Here is a 23,530-nt window from a genome sequence, read left to right as displayed (position 1 = left end):
TCAAACTAGAAAGCGATACAGAAAGATAATAGGAAAATCTCCCAACACGTAGGAACTGAATACACAGCTTAATAACAGGGCAGAGAGGAAGTCTCAAGGAAAGTCCAAAAATACATTGAACAGAATAAAAATGAATATACAACATATCAAAATCTGTTGGGCACAACTAAAGCTCTGAGGGAAATTTCTAGCACTAAGTACATACATTAGAACTACCATGTGGCCCAGCAATTTCACTCCTGGGCATTCATCTCCGAGAAATGAAAACCTATGCTCACACCAAAACCTGTACATGAATGTTTATAGCAGTTCTATTCAGAATAGCAAGACAGATGTCTACCAGGGGGCGAATAGTGAGACTGTGGTACCATGGAATACTATTCAGCAATAAAAAGAAAATAATGGTTAATGCATACAACATCCAGAAAATTATATGAATCAAAAAGCCAATCCTGAAAGATTACTTACTATATGATTCCATTTATATAACACTTTTCGAAATTACAAAATTATAGAATGATCACAGACTGGGAGAAAACAGTCATAATACATATAAGTGACAAACGACTTGTACCCCGGAATTGAACAGAAATAAGAACAGCCACTTCACAAAAATATCCAATGTGAATAAATAAACACATGAAAATATGTCAGTTACCGCTAGTCATCAGGAAAATGCAGTTGTAAAGCTGTAATGAGACTACACTGCACTAGAGTTGCTAAAATTAAAAAGATGGACAATACCACGCTGGTGAGGATACAGAGCAGCCATACCTGATTGGTAGAATCATAAAATGGTGTGACCACTTTGAAAATCAGGTTGGCATTTTCACAAGGGTAGCAAATACCTATCATTTGACCCAATAATTCCACTTCTTTAACCGAAATAAATGAAAACACATGTTGACCCAAAGACTTGTGCAAAAATGTTCATAGCAGCTTTATAACTAGAGGCCCGATGCACAAAATTCATGTAAGAGTAGGCCTTCCTTCCCCCGGCTGCCGGCACTAGCTTCCCTCTGGTACCCGGGACCCAGGCTTCCCTTGAAGCCCCAGCTTCGTCTGAAAGTTCATCTGGAGGATGTCTGGTCTAATTAGCATATTATGCTTTTATTATTATTATAGCTTCAATCTGGAAGAAGCCAAATCTACCACCAGGAGAATGGATAACATATTTGGTATCCTATATAATAAAGAACTAATATGCGAATGGTTGTCACACCCTCGAACCCTCATGCCCTTGCACCCTCGTGCTGGGGCCAGGAGACCTGAGGCCACACCCCCCACCCTGCAGGGCTTGATGGCAGTGGGGCTGGCTGGGTCTGGGTCTCTCGTGATTTCGAAGCGTGTGCAGGTGGGCGGGGACTTGACTCTGGGTCCTGCGGTGCACCCCAGACACTAACAGGAGGGAGATTTTCATATACATATACTAATTTTCATATACTAATTTTCTTTCATTTCTGACACTTCTATTATAGAGAAAGGGCAAATAGCAATATTAAAATATTTGCTCTAATTAATTCCCTTTTAATGTGCATGAATTTCGTGCACCGGCCCACTAGTATTCATATAATACATTACTACTTAGCAATGCAGAGAATAAAAAAGTACAAACCACTAATGTGTGTAACAAGTATGAGTATAAAAAACAGTGTGTGAATAAAGCTGGACACAAAAATACATTCAATGGTTCCATTTACAGGAAGTACTAGAATAGGTAAAACTAGTCCATGATGAAATAAATCAAAATGGTAGTTGTCTCTGGGAGGCACAGGGAGAGTTGATCAGGAATGAAATTTATGCATTTCACTGTACGTAAACCATACCTCAATAAAAAAATTTTTAAAGAGGCATCATGCATACTAAGTGTATAGAATAAATCTTTAAACTTTTCTTAGCCTGACCACTTAGCTGCGTGCACACACACACACACACACACACACACACACACACATTCTCCACCTCAGTTTGGCCTCATCCTTCCAGTCCTTTTTAATGCATTTATATGCCACATACCCACACGCATGCATTTTCTTCTTACATACATGGGATCACAACACAGACACTGTTCTATGCAGAGCTGTCTCTCCAAAAGCGCATCTGCCATCCCCTCCCTGCCCCTTAAAACTTTCTAATGGTTCTCCGATGCCTTAGGACAAGGTGTGACCCCCTTAGCCGGATTACCTGACTCCGAGAGCTCTGGGCTCTTCTTCCCTGGCCAGTCTCAGGCCCCCACTTCACCTCTCCTTGCTGAACCTCTTCCTGCCTGGGCTCGCCCAGCCTAAAACATTCCCATGGTCTGCCCCTGCCTTTGATGTAGCTCCTAATACGCATTTTTCCGTCTTCCCTTTACAAGGTCACTTTTTCAGGGAAGGCCTCCTGACACCCCCCCCACCCTCCAGGCTGGATGCACACCCCGCCTTCTCTGCTTCCTCTAAGCCTGTGTTGTAACTGTTTTATTTTTTAGTTTATTTATTGATTAATTTAATTAATTAATCTCATTTATTAAAATTTTATTGATTGATTGATGAGAGAGAGATCAATTGGTTGTTCCTCTTACTTATGCATTCATTAGTTAACTATTATTTTAACTATATTTTTATTCATTTCAGAGAGGAAGGGAGAGGGAGAGAGAGAGAGAAATATCAATATGAAAGAGAATCATCAACCAGCTGCCTCCGGCACACCCCCCACTGGGGATCGAGCCCCACAACCCAGGCACGTGCCCTGACCAGGAATCGAACCAGGACCTCTTGGTTCATAAGTTGAGCCATGCCGGCTGGGTCCACTCTTTGATTCTTGTATGTGCCCTGACCGGGGATCAAACCCACAACCTTGGCGTATTGAGATGATCCTCTCACCAACTGAGCTACCCGGCCAGGCTGTACCTGTTCTCTCCACTGGGCTTTCAGCTTTGATGACAGTGGCTCCTCTACCGTGCGAATGGTTCTAACGCCAGCCGCTGGCACAGGGCGCGGTGGGATTCTCCCTGGACAGTGACATGAGTGTACAAATGTGCCCTGCAAACCAAGAGCCCCGCCCAAATCTGGGGCATGATGCAATGACCACACGAGCAACAGGGGAGATTCCTCAGGCCTCAAGGGAAATCACGTCTATTGTAACTTCCCAGTGAGTCAGTCCTCCGAGGTGTCGCACACGTCACCCACGTGTGGCAGGTCGGCTCCAAGCCCTGCTTCCTCCTGAGTTTCCTCTGCAGAGGCCAGAGGAAGGGATTCCGGTCAGAACCGAGCTTTCTAGGAGCTGCTCCTCAGGCCACAGGGACAGACACAGCCGGCTTCTTTCTTTCTGGGCACTGTTCCCTCCCCTCACCGTCCCTGCTAGCAAGGCACCACCCTGGGGACGGTGTGTGGCAGGAGAGTGAGGACCGGAGCTCCGGGACAGCTCCTGGCAGGATGCAGGGGGCTCGGAGCTGGATTTCCGCTGATGGAAGGAGATAAAGAAATGGTTCTTTCTTTTCTTTTTATTAACTTGAACTCTTAGAGCAGTTTTAGGTTTGCCGTCCGCCCCCCGCCCTCCACGCCCTTCCTGCCCACGGTTTCCTCTCTTATTAATATCTTCCACTTAGTGAGGCATATTTGTTACAATTGATGAACTAATATTGACACAATAGTATTTATTAAAGCCCACAGTTTACTTGTTGGAAGTTCTGTAGGTTTTGCCAGATACAGAAAGGCTTGTATCCACCATGACAATACCCCACAGAAGAGTTTCACTGCCCTGAAAATCCCCTGTGCTCTATCTATTCATCTCAGCCCTGCAACCACTGATCATCTTACTGTCTCTAGTTTTTCCTTTTCCAGGATGTCACACAGTCGGTATTATACATTATGGAAACTTTTCAGATTGGCTTTTTTTCACTTAATAATATGCATTTAAGGCTTCTCCGTGTCTTTTCATGACTTCATAGCGCTTTTTTTTTTTCTAAAAAACATACTAGTCTATGGATGTACCATGGTTTGTTTATCCATTCACCTACTGAAGGACATCTTGGTTGCTTCTAATTTTTGGCAATTATGAATAAAGCCGCTATAAACACTCATGTGCAGGTTTTTATGTGGAAATTAATTTTCTATTCATTTGGGTAAACACCTAGAAGCATGATTGCTGGATCATATGACAAGACTTCTTAGCTTTCTAAGAAACTGCCAAACTCTCTGCTGAAGCGGCTTGTGCCATTTGCATTCCTATTAGCAGTGAATCAGGGTTCCTATTGCTCCACATCCTTGTCAGCACTTGGTGTTGTCAGTGTTTGGGATTTTAGCCATTTAACAGATATTTAGAAGGATCTCATTGTTTTAACTTTCATTTCCCTAATGACATACGATGTCAAACATCTTTTCATATGCTTATTTGTCATCTGTGTATCTTCTTTGGTGAATGATTCAGATTATTTGCCTACTTTTAAAAATTGGGTTATTTTCTTACTGTTCAATTTTAAGAATTCTTTGTATATTTTGGATACAAGCCCTTTATCAGATAAATGTTTTGCAAATACTTTCTCCTAGTCGGTGGCTTGTCTTTTCATTCTCTTAATAGTGTCTTTTAGAGAGCAGATGTTTTTAATTTTTCTTTCATGGACTATGCTTTTGGGGTTATATCTAAAAACTCATCGCCAAACCCAAGCTCATCTAAGTTTTCTTGTGTTATCCTCTACTAGAGGCCCGGTGCATGAAATTCATGCACAGGTAGGGTCCCTAGGCCTGGCTGGCAATTAGGGCTGATCAGGTTCCCCTCCCCGCCCCCCGCCGCCTCCCTGCCTCCTCCTTCCCTCACTCTCTCAGCACCCCACCACTGCTGGTTGCCTGCCATGTTCCGTGCCACCACCTGGTGGTCAGCGCACATCATAGTGAGCAATCGAACTCCTGTTCTCCTGGTTGAACTCCCGAGGGGACACTTTGCATATTAGCCTATTACATATATAGATGAGTTTTATAGTTTTGCATTTTACCTTTAGGTGTATGTTCTATTTTTAGTTCATTTTTGTGAAAGATTTAAGGTTAGTGTTTCCATTCACTTTTTGCTATGGATACCCAGTTGTTCCAGCACCATTTGTTAAAAAGACTATCCTTTCTCTATTGAATTGGGTTTGTTACTTTGTCAAAGATCAATTGCTTATATTTGTGTGGGTCTAATTCTGGGCTCGCTATTCTGTTCCATTGATCTATTTACCTATTCTTTCACCTATATCACACTCTTTTGATTACTGTAGCTTTATAGTAAGTCTTAAAGTCAGGTAATATAGGTTCTCTAACTCTGTTTTTTTCCTTCAGGATTGCTTTGGCTATTCTTTATAATAAACTTTATTAGAATCAGTTTATTGACATATAAAATATAATTTGTTGGACTTGGACTGGAATGGCATTGAATCTATATCAAGTTGTGAAGAACTGACATATTAGCAATATTGAGTCTGCCTATTCATAAACATGGAATAGCTTTCCATTTATTTGCATCTTCTTTGACTTTGTTCATCGAAGTTTTGAAGTTTTCCTCATATAGATCTTGCACATATTTTGTTAGATTTGTGCTTAAGTACTTCATTTTTTTTGGTGCTAATGTCAATGATGTTATATTTTTTATTTTAAATTCCAATAGCTCATTGCTGGTATATAGGAAAACAACAGATTTCTTTGTATAAGTCATGTATCCTGCAACCTTCCCATAATTGCTTATTAGTTCCAGAAGTTTCTTGTCAATTATTTGGCATTTTCTACATAGACAGTCATGTTAACTGCAAACAACGGTAGTTTTATTTCTTTCTTCTCAATCATGTATCTTTTATTTCCCTGTCTTGTCTTATTGCATTAGCTATGACTTCTAGTATGATGCTGAATAGGAGGAATGAGAAGGGACATCCTTACCTTGTTCCCATTCTTAGGGAGAAAGCATCTAGTTTCTCAGCATTATGTATGATGTTGGCTGTAGGATTTTTGTAGATATTCTATATCTATTAAGGAAGTCCCCCCTCAATTGCTAGTTTGCTGAGAAATTTTATCATTAATATATATCAGATTTTGTCAAATACTGTTTCTGTATCAATCTTATTTCTGTATCATAGGATTTTACTTCTTTATCATGTTGATGTCACAAATTACACTAATTGATTTTCAAATGTTGAACCTGCCTACATACCAGAAATAAATCCCACTTAGTGGTATATAATTCTCTTCATAGATTGTTGGATTCAGTTTTTTAACATTTTGTTGAGGATTTTTACATCAATATTCATGAGAGATATTGGTTTATAGTTTTCCTTTTTTGTAATATCTTTGGTGATTTGGGTATTAGAGTAATTCAGGCCTCATAGAATGAATTAGGAAGTGTCCCCTCTGCTTCTGTTTTCTGGAATTATATTGTAGAGCAGCAATTTTCAACCAGTGTGCTGCAAATCATTTTAAAACATGTAATTCCTGACTTTAATTTCTTTAAAATATACAGATCTATTCAGATGACCTATCCTGGTGTGAGCTTTGGTAGACTGTCTTTCAAGGAATTGGTCCATTTCACCAAAGTTATCAAACTTGTGAGCACAGAGTTATTCAAAGTATTCCTCTGTTATGTCCATGAGTTGGTAGTGATTCCTTAACTTTTTACATTTTTGATAAAATTCACATAACATAAAATTCACCATTTTAAAGTACACACTTCAGTGGTTTTTAATATATTCACTATGTTGTCCAAACATAACCATGATCTAAATCCAGAATGTTTCCATCAGCCCAAAAAGAAACCTCATACCTATTAGCAGTCACTCCTTCTTGCCCCATCATCTGGCAACCACCAATCTACTCTCTGTTTCTATGAATTTCCTTTTGCTGTACATTTCATATAAATGGAATCATCTAATATGTGGTATTTGGCCCTTTTTATCGAGCATATTTTCTAAGTTCATCCATGTTATAGTGTGTAACAGTACTTTTAATGATTGAATAATATTCCATTGCATGGACATACAATGGCTATTTCTTAAATACTCCAATTTATGGACCAAGATTCATATTGGATACCTGGGGGCTACCTGTTCTCAGCCTAAAGCCAAAGAGAAAGATGAGAGGTTTTATCCCCATATGCAGTCTTTCCTTCTGCATGAGGGGTCCAACTGGAGTTTCCTCTGTAATGAGCAAGAATTCTACTTGAACCTCATGGGCTTAAATAAACTGCTGCCGCTGCCACCAGCTACTGCCCGCGGTGAGGTTCCCTCTTCCTGCCAGGCTGCAGACGAGGCAGGCACGGCCCATGGAAAATCCTCCAAAGGAGATCTCTTACCCCCATTTACACGTAAAGAAACTATGGCTCTGAGAGACAAAGCCACTACCTTCGGGTCTGCAGCAGCAATGCCAACGCAGGTCTGCCACCTGCCACAGCCCCCTTCACTGTCCCAGGAGCAGGACTCCTGGCCTTTTCATGCCCTGGACCCACTTGGCCATCTGGAGAAGTTCACAGACCCCTCTTCAGAAGAATGTTTTCAATGCCTGGGATAAAATCCGTGGGGCTGTAATGGAAGTGAGTGACACTGGAATACAGTTATCAATGTTTTAAATGATCAGATTTGTGAAATGGCAATACATGTTCTTCTCATGGATACACCAAATAACAAAAGCCAGCGGTGGGTCTAGACACTCTGATCACTTTGAAGAAGTAAAAAGCAGAAATGGCATTCGAGGTACCTGCACAACTGCAAAGTAATATGAAAGCATCTGGATAAGAAAACATCTGGACCAAGGCACAGGTGCTAGTAATATGACCACAGTTTGTTGCCTACATTCATAATGGAAGGAAACACTCAAGTTCAGTTAGACGTGAGTGCAAATGAAAACGTCACATGTTTCCCATCCAAGCCCAGGGGTCCGTGGGCAAGTCTCTGCTCCCGGAGGAAAGGGAATGTGGGCCGGGAGAGAAGGGAGACCCCGCCCCTCCCAGAGCCCGTGGTGCCCCGGGGGGGAGGGCACGGGGGTCGCCTTCCTGCCCACTATCTCTGCCTAGTCCGGAGTTCCTCAAATCCGCTTTTCTGGGAAGCTCCCTAAATAGTGTTTCAGTTTCTCATGCTGGTCCCATCTGTCTTAGTCTTATACATTCTCTCTCTCTGGACAGTTTAATGCCTTTAAAACAACCCCTTTGAGGTTTGGGGAGTTTCTCACCTCTCATATCAGACTTCTTATATGACTTCAGAAGGGCAGCCCCTGGGAGAAGGGGAGGCCCCACCTGAAGGCGTGGCACAGAGGCACGGAGGGAGGAAGGCCCAGGGCGCCGCCCAGCAGGGGGCGCCCAAGAGCACAGCAGCTCCCTGTGCAGAGAGCCACCGGCCTTCTCGCCTCCTGAGGGCCGGCTTGGGCCTGGAGAACAAAAGCCACGGAACCTCTCTGGACCTCAGTTTCTTCATCCATAAAATGGGCCTCTCCGTAGTGGCACATTATGGGGTGGGGAACGGACAGCAAGAAAGCTTGACTACAGCCCCAAACCTGCTCAGAGGTCACCCCTGCAAGATGAGGCCGGGAAACACTCGCCAGGGGCAGCAGCAGCGCTTCCTCACACTTGACTAAAGGCCCAGCGCACACGGCAGTCCCCACCCCACCTCCTCCCGCCTCCTGCATGCCTGTGTCCCAGCCTGGGAAGGGGGGTCTGGGGCAGAGCCAGAGCTTGGACCCAGACCTCCTCACCCGCTTCTCGTTCCTCCTCTTTATCAGGCATCTATCTAATCTGGGCCCTTGGAAAGTCCCCAGCTCTCTCAGCCTCCGTGTCTCCATAGATAAAGTGACGTCCGAGGGCCCCTCCAGCTCCCTGGAGGGATGACGGATTTCCCTTCCCAGCCACATCTCCCCTGTGTCCAGCTGCAGGACAACGGCCCCAGCTGCTGCAGGTCCTGGTCCGCAGAGCCACTCTGCTTCCTGTCCAACCACCGCGATAAAGGTGGGGGGAGCGCGGGGCGGAGGGGGTGACGACAGGTGCAGGGAAACCCCACTCCACAGAAGCACATGCTCCAGGTTGCATACGTCACCAAGACATGACACCTGTTTCCCTGGTCTAGACTGTCCCCCTCCCCAAGCAGCGATGGGGTGGGGGGAAGAAGGTGGTCGAGGCAAGAGGGACAGAATGGAGAACGCCCAGGAGGGGGCAGGATGGTAAGGAGGCTTGAAAGGTAGGGCTGAGCAGAAACACCCTTAAAACACCTGAGGCTGAGACAGATGAAAGGGGTTCAAAAACAAAAACAAAAAAGTCAAAATGTACACCAGCAGCCCCAATGTTTCCTGTTTTTCTAACAAATCACCAATGATTTCCAAGAAAAGCAAACTGTGCTACGCTCGGCCCTGGGCACAGCCGCAGAATTTGCACATCTGGCCTGTGCTTCGAGAGCAGCAGGACCGGGCACAGGATGTGGCAGGGCCGCCCAGAGGTCTGCAGCCTGAGGGGGCGCGGGGCACAGCCGGGAGCTCTCCAGGGATCCCGTGCTTAGAGGGCCCTGGCAGAGGACTCGGGGATGGGCTCCCCGGGCGAGTCACAAGGCGTGGGGGCTCAGGGATGCCCAGTGGGTCTCGCAGGGTCCTGGGCTTTTTCTAAAACCCCTGGAGTGATGGGCAGACCCCGGAGCTGGGGCTAAAGATCAGTGTCCTCTGCCCAGGACCCCCACCCTTTTTCCCATGGCCACCTGCTCCTCCCTCAGTCGCCCCAGGAACCACATCCTGCCCCAGCCTGCCCGACTGATCACTCTGACGGCTCACCCTCCAGGAATACACAGCTGCCCCCTGAAGAGCCCCTCGCAGCCCTGCCCCAGGCCCTCTTCTCTCCATCGGTGACCAGAGCTTCCTCAGTACTGCCTCCCCCTCTCCCGCCGCCAGCTCACCATCACTTTCCCAGCCGGTTCTTTTAGACCAGGGTAGGGAACATCCGGCCCCCGGGCCACATAGGGCCCACAGAATCATTTGGTCGGGCCCTGCCGAGGCATTAGGGGTGAGCTAATTCAATGCTTAACCAAATACAGCAGGCTAATTTTTAAGTTGATACTGTTGTATGGCCCGAGAATGATGTTATAAATATCCACATGGCCCTTGGCAGAAAAAAGGTTCCCCACCCCTGTAACAGAGGGCCAGGGGTTTGTACAGAACACGGAGCGACCTTGCCTCACCCATCGGGCTCGGGGCAATTCAGCCCAATGTAGACCTGGCCTGCCCCCGCTGAGACCCTCCGGCACCACCCATCCCCAGGGCAGGGCGGGAGGCAGGCTGTGGGTGGGAGTTTCGGATGGAAGGGAGGGAGACAGGGAGCCCAGCCCCATCTGCCTGCAGCCTTGCTCCTATTGGGCAGGGACCCCAGTGTGCAGACCGGATCCTCGGGTCAACACCACACACACACACACACACACACACACACACACACACACACACACATTTATTTTGCTGAACCATTTGAAAGTAAGTTGCAGGTTGCAGACATCATCTCCTAAATTTTAGATTCAAGCATATTGCACATGAGCAGATATCAGCCAGTTCATAGGGTTCAAGCTAATACTTCAGCAGGCATCCCTTGAGAACAAGGACATTCTCCACTCTGGTGATGCCATTAGCACGCTGAGTAAAGGGATAACAATCGACACACCTGCTCTGCCCCAGGGGCATACGAACTCCTGCAGAGCACCTGCTGTGTGCCTGAACACCCACCTCCCCCAGGCCTTGGGCCTTCATCCACACAGGGCACGCAGTAAGAGGGAGAGGCCACCAGTCCCAGCAACCATCTCACACTGGGAATTTGCTCTGAACAGGGTGTGAAAAGACATATGAAAATCCACGACAGCCCAGGGGCAGCCGGAAATGAGACTTTCTCCCCAGGGAAACAGGAGGTGCTATAAGAGATTGTCTTTTCCAACGTGTTGGTCACAACATCTGCCATCCCACGGCCTCTTCTACATTCAGCCTCGCCACTTCCCATCAAGAGGTGGAACCTAATACCCCTCCCATGAATCTGGGTGGGCTGGAAACTGCTTCAACCACCAGATGACAGTGGAGGTGAGACTGGAGGTGACACTGTGCGGCTTTCCAAACTAGGTCATTAAGACAATGCAGCTACTGCCTCATTGGCTACAACACCAGCACTTGGAGCTCTGGGCTGTCCTAGAAGTAATCCGACTGTCCATTTAGAGGTTGGAAGCCCCAGCTACACGGAGAGGCCATTGTAGGCACGCTGACTACAGTGCCAGTCCCCAGCTGGCCGGGTCTTCCCAGCAGAGGCCCCGACATTGTTGAACACAGACAAGCCACCCCCATTGTGTTCTGCCCAAATCCCAGGCTCCCACAATCCGTGAGCATACTAAAATAACCAGTCTTCTTCCATATGTTTTGGAGAGCTTGTTGCACAGCCACAGTATCGGGCACACACTAGAATATATCTAGTGGAGGCCCCACCCCTTGACGGAGACCAGGCCACCTGGCCAGAAGCCATGTGTTCAGAAGAGCACAGGTGGGTCAGCTGGAGACAAAGCCACCTGGTAGCTAAGGCAATCGTAGCAGTTCCGAGGTGAAAGGGCTCTCGGAGGTTGTCCGACCTAAATTCATCGATTCAATTAAAAAGTTTTCTTAGTGAGTGAATATGACCACAGATACTTTGCTGGGTGCTGCTGTAGACCCAAAGATGACGAACACACCGTCCTTCATTTCAGATATTCAGCTTCGCTAATGCCAGCACGGAAGTGGCCAGTTCTGAGGACTGGAATGACCACAGCAACACCCCAGGAATACTCCTGCCTCGGACCTTTGCCCTTGCCGTTCCCTCTGCCTGGAGTGCTCTTCTCCCAGGTGTCCATTCGGCTCGCTCCCTCACCTCTGCACAGTTTTTGCATTATATTCTCAACAAGGACTTCCCACCCCTCTTGTCACCAAGTGACACAAAAAACACGTTACTTATTATTTATTGTGCTCCCTGTCAGTCTCTCTCCTCCAGCCCCATTAGATTATAAACTCTACGAGGACTTGGAAGAGTGCCTGGCACATATTCGCTGGGTGAATAAATGAATTTTGAATGAATAAGTGATACAGAGGTTTGAAAGAAGATCAAAGAAGAAAGAAGCACATGGGGTTACCCACACATAGTTTAACTGAGATATGGATGCTGCTTTTCTCATACGAATCATAAAACTGACCCACAGCAAAGTCCAGGGATGTAGCATTTCACCTTGACAATACATGGAAGACAGTACCTGGCTCCCCTGATCATCTCATCTCTTGGAAGGTTGAGGAAGCAGAGAAAAACTATTCCATCTTGTGTCGTTGATTCTGACCAAGAATAATGAAAGGGTTGTAAAACAGGAGTGAGGGGAAGACGGGAAAAATGACCACGTCATTTTTTTAATCCTCCAAGTTTGGACTAATCATGGAAGGAAATGTCAGGCACACGTCTTAGACTTTAAGAAAGTGGAATCAGAGAGGATGGCTTAAAAGGAAAAGAAAGCTCTGAAAATTAAATTCTGAAGGCACAGGCACAGAGCCTCATGAGAATGGTGTGGGGTTGGTGAGGTTTTCTGGGCCATATACAAAAGATGGAAGTGAGGTTCCCAAATAAGAATGGACACAAAAGAGCGGTAGTGAGCAGGCATGAAATGAAATCTTGAAAAAATCAAAACACTGAGGACATTAATAAGGGCCCATAGAGTTATTTTCAGAGCCTAAACTTGGAAAGATTGAGCCAACCATGCAGGACAGGTGGGCAGTAGTCACAGATACCCAAGAGAGAGTGGAATTGCTCCACTGCTATTTCTTCCATCTTTTTCCTCCAGGAGGATGGTTATCTTTCTGGAAAGCATGGATCAAATATGGTTTATTTAGTCAACAGCAGATATATATGAAGGGTCTATTATTAGAGGGATTTTACTAAGGGGCGGTCCAGAAATCTCAAGGAGCTTGTGGCCAGAAGGGAAGGTGGGCCTCTAAGAGGCCCATCATCTCCATTCAAAGTGTGAGGAGCTGCAACAAATACCAAAAAAAATACAGACAACCCAATAGAAAAATGGGCAAAAGATTTGAATAGACCCTTCACAAAAGAAGATATTCAAATGACGAATAAACATGAAAAGGTTCTCAATTTCATTAGTCATAAGAGACATGCAAATTCAAATCATGACGCAATACCACTAAACACCCACCAGAATGGCTCAAATGGAAAAGATGGAAAACACTATTTGTGAGGGTGTGAAGTACCTTGAACCTCAGGGCTGCAGGTGAGAGTGTAAACTGGTACAGCCACTTTCCAAATGGAAAGCCTTTCAGCAATACCACTAAAGCACAGCCTGGGCATGCCCTATGACACTGCAATTCTGCTCCTAAGAATGTACTCAAAGGACATACGCCAGAAAGTTCACAGCAGCACCATTCAAAATAACCTTCAAACCAGACACTACCCAATGGATGAGCTGTCCCAGTGGAGGTTAATCTGGGACTGGTGCACTAGGGACTTAGAGAAGGGCGAAGGTCAATTAGCAAAGCTTCTCCAAGAGGGTAGCTCCCGAAATAACTCTACAGACAGGAGCCGCTGCCCTGGGTTTCGGGCATGGTGTTTGGAAAATGGACAGAGGCAAGAGGTGTGAATCAGAATGGTTCCTTCAGGGAATGGCCAGGCATTTAGCCCCACTGCAGGATAAAGTATGACATGGGGCATGCTGGGAGATGAAGCTCCATGAGCTGGGGTGGCAGATGGCACATGGCTTTATATGCCAAGCTAAGTGCTTAAGGATTTACTCCAGGGCCATGTGGAGCCACTGCCAAATTAGCAGCTGGTACATCTATTGTCCAAGTGGAAATGACACATCAACCTTGTATTTAGAAGACCACAGCAGCAGGGGAGAGGGGGAGTCTGTGGGAGAAGGGTCCCACACGGAGGTCTCTGAAGTCAAATAGAGGGTTGGCTGAAAATGAGTTGAGGATTGCATGAGGATAAATACATCTCAGAGTCATACAGAAACTTGAGGTTGTGAAAGGGACTTGCTATTAGTAATCTTTGAAGGATTGGAGAAAATGAAAGATGTACAAGAGAGACAGAGAGTAAGACAGAAAAAAGCAGAGAGAGAGAGACTAGAAAAGGCTGTCCTAATTTTTGAGAACATGAACAAGGTAGAATCTTGGAAACTACAGTCTCTGAGCCCACTAAGCCCCTGGCAATGTTCTCTACATGTAATTGAGAGGCAGTTCATGAGCACTCAGCAAAGGATCTAGGGACCATCAGGTGCTAGAATGGACTCACTAACAAAGCAGGTATGACAGCAAAATGCCACCAAAACAGCATATCTGGATTTAGTGTAGAAAAATGTGAGCTGAATAGCAACACAGATGGATGCAGTCACCACTGACTTCATAACCTCACCCAAAGGGTGTTGAGAATCTTGATCCATGGGGACATCTCTCCTAAAATGCCAGAGAACTCCGCTTTTAGATCATTAGATCATGCCACTTAAAAAATTGTGGCAAAATATAAATCACATAAAATTTATCACTTTAACCATTTTTAATGTACAGTTGTGTGGCATTTAGTACATTCACATTGTTGTGCAACCGTCACCACCATCATCTCCAAAACTTTTTCATCTTCCCAAACTGAAACCGTATCCATTAAACACTAATTCCCCATTCTGCCTCTTCCCAGTATACTAATACTTCAGTCAACACTGAGTTAATCTAAGAAATAAAATTATGTTTTACTAGAACCATCATTCTACTTTCTGTCTCTATGAGTTTGACTCATATAAGTGGAATTATACAGTGTTTGTCCTTTTGTGTCTGGCTTATTTCACTCAGTGTAATGTCTTCAAGTTTCTTCCAAGTTGTAGCATGTGTCAGAATTTCCTTTCTTTTTAAGGATAAATAATATTATTCCATTGTATGTATATACCACATTTTGTTTATCTATTCATCCATAGATGGACATTTGGGTTGATTCCATCTTTTGGTATAGCATGCCATTTTTTTAATGAACAATTTTCAATAGGACTTAGAAGGCATGCTTACTATATGACAGAAGGGATGAAGAATATTTATACGACTGAAGATTCAGTAAGATCTCAAACTAATAGTGTTCAGATATGGATGAGACTCATAATTGTCCTGTGTCCAATCTCCCTTCTTCTATAGTAATATAATTTTTGGAAATTTTAGATTACATTTCCCAGATTCTCTTGTAATTAAATGTGGTCATATGATAACATTCTGGCCAATGAAATGTGAGTAAACATTGACAATTGCAATTTCCAAATGCTTTTAAATGCCTTCTTCTCCTTTCTCCTCCTCCTGCTAGCTGGAATGAAGATGTAATTGTGATTGCTAGAGTAGCCATTATGGACTATGAGATGAAAGCTACATGTTGAGGGAGGAGGAGCAACGAGATAGAAGGGGCATAGGCTCCCAACCTATGAAGATGACATGTAAAGTCTGGATCACTTATTCTCAGACTATTACATGAGAAAGGAATTAACCTCTATCTTATCTAAGCCACTGCTGTTTGGGTCTCTCCACTACAACATCAAACCAATATACCAACTAATACTTCAGTCAACACTGAGTTAATCTAAGAAGTAAAATTATGTTTTTGTTTGTCTGTTACTGTGTCATTTAGACACAGCTGGTGGGACTTCCCCCAAAGTTGTAGAGTATGTTTTATGGTCTGACCTTAAATAGAGACCACACGATGTACCCAAAATTCCCTTGTAAGGGGACACCTCATAACAGCCAAAGTCATCCTTCAGAGAGGCAGTGTATACCTTCTGTACGGCATGGCCACCTCTGTGTATCCCACTCTGGGGCAGCAACAGCAGAGATGAAGTTATTTAAAGGTTAGATATTCTTTGGAACAAACTGGGTTGGCCAGCTAATGTTGAAGCAATTCAAGTTGAGAGGGTACCATTTTGGTCAATGAATTAGAGATCACCTCTTGCTGGTCAGTAAAAAGGTACTTGAAAATGAAGTATGGGCATTACAAAACTTTTCCTCTTTAAATGAGATAAAATAGTTCAGTAAAATATAATGTTCCCAAGGCAAAACTATGGAGACAATAAAACAGGGGTGGGGAGCGGCCGGCCTGCAGGCCATATAAGGCGCATGAAATAATTTGGTCTGGCCCTGCCGAGGCATGAGGTGTGAGTTAATTAAATGTCTGACCGAATATAGCAGGCTAATTTTTAAGTTGATAATTTTGTATGCCCCTCGAATCCTCCTATAATATAAAGAGGTAATACGCAAATGGTTGTTACATCCTGATGTGTGTGTAAGGACCAAACAGCAGGAAGGCAGGGCAGCGAGCTACGTGCAGCAGAGAGCTACGAGCTGCAATGGGCCGGGAGGCCCCCTGAGGCAAGCAGCAGTGAGCTACTCATGCACAGATTGGTGCACAGGGCTACTAGTTATGTTATAAATATCCACATGGCCCTTGGCCGATCAAAGGTTCCCCACCCCTGCAATAAACAGATCAATGACTATGAAGGGTAAGGGGAGAGAGAGAGATGAATAGATAAAGCACAGAGGAATTTTAGGGCAGTAAGAATACTCTGTGCTATTATAATGTTGGGTATATGTCATTACATTACTCATTTAGCTAAAGTCATAGAATATTAAGGTAAGTTAATATTGAAAATGTAGGTTCGTCCTTGGTAAAAAAAAAAAAAAAAGTACAATTCTGGTGAGTAATATTATAAAGGGGGAAGCTATACATGCATGAGTGGGGATAAGAGATCTATGAGAAATCTCTGTACTTTCCTCTCAATTTTGTTGTAAACCTAAATTTTCTCTAAAAAAATAAAATTTCCTTTAAAAAATAATGATGATGTTCTCACCTCCATCTACTGAGCAGGTCTTAGAAATAATGTAGCCAAATGAGAAGTAATCCCTCATCTTTGAAGAGAGGATTCTCTGAGGGCACTGAGCTCTGGACCCAAGGTGGAATTCAACTCTGGTCCCAACCCAATCAATCCCTTTGAAATTCCCTTGATGGAAACCCAGTAGAGTTTAGCCATGACCCAAGAAGGAGCATTCTCAGTCTGCCACGTGCATCTCAGGGAAAATGTTGGCCATAACAGTGCCTTGCCTTGGGCCAGGGGTGGGAGAATAAGAGGAATGGTGCCTCTTTCTTTTTACATTGCACCCAATATATGGTCTTGTACTGAGAGCTGCTTCTATCAACTCCCACAAGTCCCCATCACCTTGCTTTTCTAGCTGATCAGGTATCTTCTAGAATAACCTCCTGTCCAGACCCCTAAAAAGCTCATATGCCTCGGGCCTGAGCTCCTTAGCCCCACTAGTTCAGAAATGCATTTTCTTGATGCTACACAAGGCTAGTCCTTGCTCAACCCCACCTCTCATCACTCTTCTCAGCCCCACCCCTCAGGCCAACCTCTATCTCTTTCAGGTAGGTTTTTATTATCAGTTTCTTTAAAGGGCCCTGCGCTTATTTTAGTTCTTCCTTTGCATTTTATAGCAAACCTCCCTCCACAAACCAATACTGTCGCACCATGACCCGCAGGCTCGTGTGTGGCTGTCAGGGAAGTCCTTTGCACCTCTGCCCTGCAGCTGGGCAGCTCTTGTTCCACATCCTTTCTCTAATGGGTTCAGAAAAAGAATTCACCACAGAAAACAACCTCAGGTCTTTGAAGTCAGGTGGTAAGGTTGAGCCCCAAATTTGAGTCACCCACTCATGGATCACCCACTCACCAGAAAGGGAATATGGCATATTTCTGTCCCCAGGGCCAGGAGAGCCTGAGGCACTTCACCAGACCTTCCCAGGGACCAGAGAGACAAGCGTAAGTTCTTGTGGGAGCCATGGTGGTGGTTCCAGGCCGGTGGGTGGGTGCCCCAGGGCTGCCATGGCCCTTTGAGGAGGCAGGTGAGCAGGGACAGGGCACCACTCTCCATCTTTGGGGGAACTCTACATCGGAATGAGAGGTTCTCTCTCACGGGGAGTCCTTTCTCGCTCCCTCAGAAAGCCCTCTTTCCTCTCGCAGCATAATTCCCCTTCAGAAAAAGAACAGCATCCTGGCTGACCTGACCCTCGCACCTGCTTGGGAGCAACAGAAGAGAGTGTCTTTCTGCTCTAAACGGCTCCACCTCAGACTAGCAGGGCCACACCACGGAGCACGTGTGCAAGCTGTGAAGGGCAATATGCAAATTAATAACAATGATGAGTAATACTTTCTTTTTTCCTAATTTAAAAACCTGAGTCCTACATCTCCCTTGACCTCCTCCAGGGTCCGCTTGGCCAGGTACCCCCTGGGGATGTTTGAAGAATCCCCCAAATCCTCCAAGCATTTCCTCCCCCAGCCACTCCCCTGAAAGCACAGCTCCCGATTGCCCCACAGCTGCCGGGCAGGGCAGGCGGGACAGGAAGCCCCTCTGCCCTGTAAACACCGTGTTGCAAACAGATACTTCCCCAGGCTCCTGCGCAGCAGAGGTCACCGGGCTGGGCGTGGCCTGTCTGGGCCAGTTCCCCAGGTCTTCCCCTGTCAGACTCAGAGAGCTGCTCGTCTTAAATCGGACTGACGCAGAGGGCGCTAAGAGGACTCCAAAAAGTGGAGTCAGTCTGCAGTCTGCCAGGGGTCATGGGGTCTAAGCAGCTCAGAGGAGGACTTGCCCATACTGGAGGGCAAAGACACATGGTTTTGCCCCTTCAGATGCCCACAGAAGGCCAGTGAGGTGCCTGCAGGGTGCAGTCCTTGAGGAGGAGGATGACTGAACCCCCACAATGATCTCAGCTGGGGGACAGCCCCGCCGCCAGGTCAGCAGCTACCCTCGGCGGAGGCCCAGGTCTCCCAGGTGCTGCTGCTCAACCAGACAATCTTCCATTCAGCAAACACTGACTGAGCACCACCCAACGCCGGCCCGTCCAGGCACTGGGGAGTCAGTGCTGAACACAATGGTGGGGAGAGGCAGGAACACACATTAGGCCTTGGGGAAACTGAGTCAGGCAGTCTGGCTGGGGGAGAGGGTGAGAATTCCTGGAGAAGACTCAAAGAGCGGGACTCACCTTGGAAACTTGAACAGAAGAAGAAGGACTGGACTTTCCCTATGGGGTGGGGTAGGATCGAAGATTTCCAAACACGACGAAGGAGCTTTCATAAGAAAAAATCTCCTGGCGAAGCAAGGAAGAGACTGTGGCCCAGAAGCACCATGAACAGGCACATGGTGACGAAAGCTGAATGAGATGGCGGAGAGAACGATGGGGAAGTGAGAGAAGCAAGAGCTCCAGGGAAAGGAAGCGCCATCAAAACTGACGGAAGGAGACCAGACTTGGGGTGGTGAGCACACGAGGCGATAGACAGATCATGTGTTCTGGAGCTGTTCACCTGAAACTACATGTTACTCGTCGATGTGACCCCAATAAATTTAATGTTTTGAAAACCTGGCTGGATAACGAGAACAGGAAGATGGAGGGGAGCTCAGAGATGACGCCAAGCTCTCGAGAGCAGGAGTCTGATTTCACTAGACACAAAACAGGGAAGTCTGCAGAGGAAGCTGCTCTGTGGACGAAGACGTGGGCTTTGGACATGTGCTGAAGGTGAAATAGTGAAAATAAGCAGCATGGGCATGGAGAAGAGGGTTTGGGGAGGGAGACGGGCACATCGGGGAGGCAAGAACAGGAGTCTGCAGAGGAAGGAGGAGGTGAGAGTGCTAAGAGAAGAGGCTCCGGGTGGAAATGTTGGGCATCAGATGCTACGGAAACTTCAAAGAGAGATGTGGGTTGGGAGCAGGCCTTTGGAATTTGCCCTTACAAAGCCACCCATGACCGTAGAGGAATATGGGCAGGGGAAGGCGTGGCGCCATTGTGGACTGCAGAAGGGTCTGGAGTCCTGGGAATCCTGCCAAAAGATGGGCACCACGAGGGAAGGAGCAGGTCCCCTCTGCTCAGCCCATCAGAGCAGCTCCGGCTATGGAAGTGTAGACTGTGAAAACTCACCGGATGTCAGAACAATAGAGTCCATTGGCTCAGGGGGGATGCGGAGGTTAGCAGGGGACAGCTCAGATCTCATCTCCTATTCCTATCCTGCAGCCTGAACATCACACCACAGCCCTGTTTTCTCTTAAGCACAGTAGCAGGCCAAGGAAAGCTCTCTGAGCTTTTAGTTCTCTCAAAACCAAACCCCCAAGATGTCAGTATAGACGTGAATGCAAAATGCAAAGGCCTAGGAAACGTTGGCTCAGAATCCCCAAGAGCAAGAGGCCATTCGTTCCCAGCTCAACCTGCAGGTTGGGAGGTTGGCCTTGAGAACTTAGCTCCGTCAGCCACAGAGGAAGGTGATTCTGAAGTGGAGCTCGATTTGTTTATTTCACCCAGAGTCGGGACGAGGGATCCCAAGAGCAGCCCGGGCTCCAGCACAGGATGAGGGCAAGGGTCCCAGGTCAGGGAGGCCCCCGGGCCTTCCCCATGGGTAACCACCCAAGTGCTCCTGCTCTGGGGAATGGGCTGTGAAGCCGTGGGGTTTGGGAGGCAGCTTCCCAGCTTTGTGATTTCTTTATTCAAGGCCAGGGAACTTCTTAAATTGAAATTGTGTTCTCAGAACCACCAGTTTTTAGCCCTGACCGGTTTGGCTCAGTGGATAGAGCTGAAAGGTCCCAGGTTCGAGTCCAGCCAAGGGCATGTACCTTGGTTGCGTGCACATCCCTAGTAGGAGGTGTGCAGGAGGCAGCTGATCGATGTTTCTCTCTCATCGATGTTTCTAACTCTCTATCCCTCTCCCTTCCGCTCTGTAAAAAGTCAATAAAATGTATTTTTAATAAGAGAACCACCGGTTTTTATATGACCAGTCGGACACAGACAGCATGATTTGGAGAACTAGCCCCTCTCAGAAACGGAGCGATCTTGGTCTTCATCCTCACAGCTATCATTTCCACATCCGACATGTATTTTCCCTGAACACTTCCCCCGACAGGGAACTCACTACCACTGGGCCGCCTATTCCACTGTCGCTCTGCTCCGGATTTCTCCAAGATCCCCTCGCAGCATGCTGAAGTCTATTTCCTTACAATGTCCCTTCACTGGACCCTTTCCTTCTGGAGGGAGACGGCCACCGAGCAGGTGTCTGGCTTTTCCGAAGGATGCTGCCCTTCGAACATGTGAAGAGAGAGATTACTTCGTGGGTGCTCTCCTTAAAGGAAAACATCTCATTTCTTTAGTCATTTCATATTATGGCACCAGCATCTCGGGAACCTGTCTCTGGGTATAAAGTGGTTTATCAGCATCCCCACAAAATGCAGCACCTGGAGTGGAACTGCCCTCCAGCTGGCTCTAAGCAGTTGTATGACCAAGAGTCAAAGATGGCTCTCTGGGGCCGGTGTGGGAGCAGTGGGGTGACAGGTGTGCACCTGGAGAACTAAGGAAGAGAGAAGAGGAGAGAAAGGCCCAGGGAGTCGGTAACCAAGGATCTGGCCATAAAGGAAGACCAGAGCCATTCTCCCAATTTTCAGGGGACGGATCATTGCCCGGCAGGACAAGCTGGTCCAGGGCACAGGAGAAAATCAAATGCCTCCCAAACTACTTGGCAAAGCAGCACGTCAAACTCTGACAACGCGGGACGGGAAAGGAGAATAGGCCGAGCTTACTTATGAGTATAGATGTACAAACCCTACAGAGAACCACCTCACCATATTAAAAGAATAAAACACCTTGGCCAAATGGAGTTTATTCCAGAAGTGCAAGGAGGGTTCCATAGAAGGATCTATAATAATAAAAGCATAATATGCTAATTAGACCGAACAGCCGAACGACCTTCCGGATGACCTTCCAGATGAAGCCAGGGCTGGGAGGGCCGAGCCCCTTGCACGAATTTTGTGCATCGGGCCTCTAGTGTTGATATAATGCGCCACATACATCTATCTCCAGGTGAAAGAATACAAGAATTGCCTAGTAGATGCTTAAAGAAGAATTTGACAAACTGAACGTCCATTCCTGCTTTTTAAAATCCTTAGAAACGAGGAGTTGAAGCAAACATGCTTCACACGTGGTGCCTGCCTTCAGCACCTAAAGAGCTGTGACCACATCAGAGAAACAAAGCCCAAGCCCGTGCCAGACCCTGGAGCCCGGCGGGGCGGGGCGTACCTGCACCGGGGCTGCCTCTCTGCCTCCCGGACCGGCTCCAGGTGAACAGCCACAAACACACATTTTCTCTGACTCTCCTTCCTGGCCTTAAACCTACCTCTCTGGCTCGGGGGAAGTGAGCAGTAGGGAAGCGGAGGGCTTCTTGTAAGGACACCCCCAGCAAAAGCGATGCTCTTTAATCAACTTGGAAATGGGTTGAATTCAAGACGTGATGAGAGATGCAGAAAGCGGAGGCGAGGCGGTGGCTCCGTGAGTGGTCAGGGAGCTCGGCCCGCTGCTCGCCGCCTGGAGGTCTGCCAGGGAGTCCGGCGCCTCCTCTGCGGTCTGCAGGCTTCCGCCGGCCAGCATCACCCCCAGCTGGCCTGTGACAGCAGCTGGGGCTGTTCAAAGCGATCGCAGTAGAGACAGTCCTGTTTTCTAGAGCAGGGGATATTATCCTGGGTTACTCGGTGGACTGCAATGTTTAAGAAGACTCTGAAGTTTTTTTTATTCAAAACTTTGAGAGAGGGAGAGCAATTGTGCACATACACGTGCTTTTTGGGGGACGGGAAGAAGATGATCTACCACTTTGATCAGTTTTTCAAAGAGCCGCATTATCTAATAGAGTTTGAAACTCTCCTTTAAGAGCCGTAGGTATAGCCCGGCCGGTGCGGCTCAGTGGATAGAGTGTCAGCCTGCAGACTGAAGGGTCCCAGGTTCGATTCTGGTCAAGGGTTGCAGGCAACATGCCTGGGTTGCAGGCTCGATCCTCAGTGTGGGGTGTGCAGGAGGCAGCCAATCAATGATTCTCTCTCATCATTGATGTTTCTCTCTCTTTCTCCCTTCCCCTTCCTCTCTGAAATAAATAAAAATATATATATTTTTAAAAAAGAACTGTAGGTGTAGATGTGATCTAACAAACCCAAAAATGCAAAGAGGAGGCAGATCGCCTCAGCTTCAGCAGGGCTGCGTGGAAGTGGCTGTGTGAAGATTTGCCTGACAAGAGTCAAAGCCACCACGCCATTCAGGAACAGATGCTCAGACCCCAAACCCAGAGATACGTCTGCAGAGACTTTGTGGTTCTGGGGCGACAACTTTGGATTAAGAAGGCTGTGAGGGCTGAACAGGTGTCTTCATAGATGATAGAGAAAATCAGAGTTTCTGAACCCTGCGAGAAGAGCAACTCTGGGGAGGGACGTAAGGCAGGCCCAGCAAAGGATGCGATGGTGGTCTGTGGAGGGGGCGCCCTCTGCCCTGATGGCCAGCGTGAAAGCCACCTGCAGAGGACGCCTGCACGGAGCCGCGGCAGCAGCACGGAAACCTGCTCTCCGGTGATGAGCAGCGAAAGGAAAGGGGAGACACCCTGTCATAGCATGTGTGGCCTTAGCGTGGTTACCTGGCCTTTGGAGGATGGGGGAGGCAGGGAAGGAGGAGGTGCAGGGGATGAGCCTGATCTATGCCAGGCACTGGGCGAGGTACT

General features: G+C 46.8%; 1 protein-coding gene across 1 annotated transcript in view; it reads right to left on the bottom strand.

Moving 5' to 3' along the window:
• PIK3R5 (phosphoinositide-3-kinase regulatory subunit 5) overlaps positions 1-23,530 on the bottom strand; it is a 70,184-nt gene that overhangs the window by 41,843 nt on the left and 4,811 nt on the right. The gene's annotated exons all lie outside the window — the stretch shown is intronic.

This window comes from Eptesicus fuscus, chromosome 20, assembly GCF_027574615.1.
Source record: "Eptesicus fuscus isolate TK198812 chromosome 20, DD_ASM_mEF_20220401, whole genome shotgun sequence".
In the NCBI taxonomy this organism is placed as follows: Eukaryota; Metazoa; Chordata; class Mammalia; order Chiroptera; family Vespertilionidae; genus Eptesicus; species Eptesicus fuscus.
The sequence above is the reverse complement of the archived record's forward strand: the minus strand, read 5'-3'. Positions and strand labels throughout refer to the sequence as shown.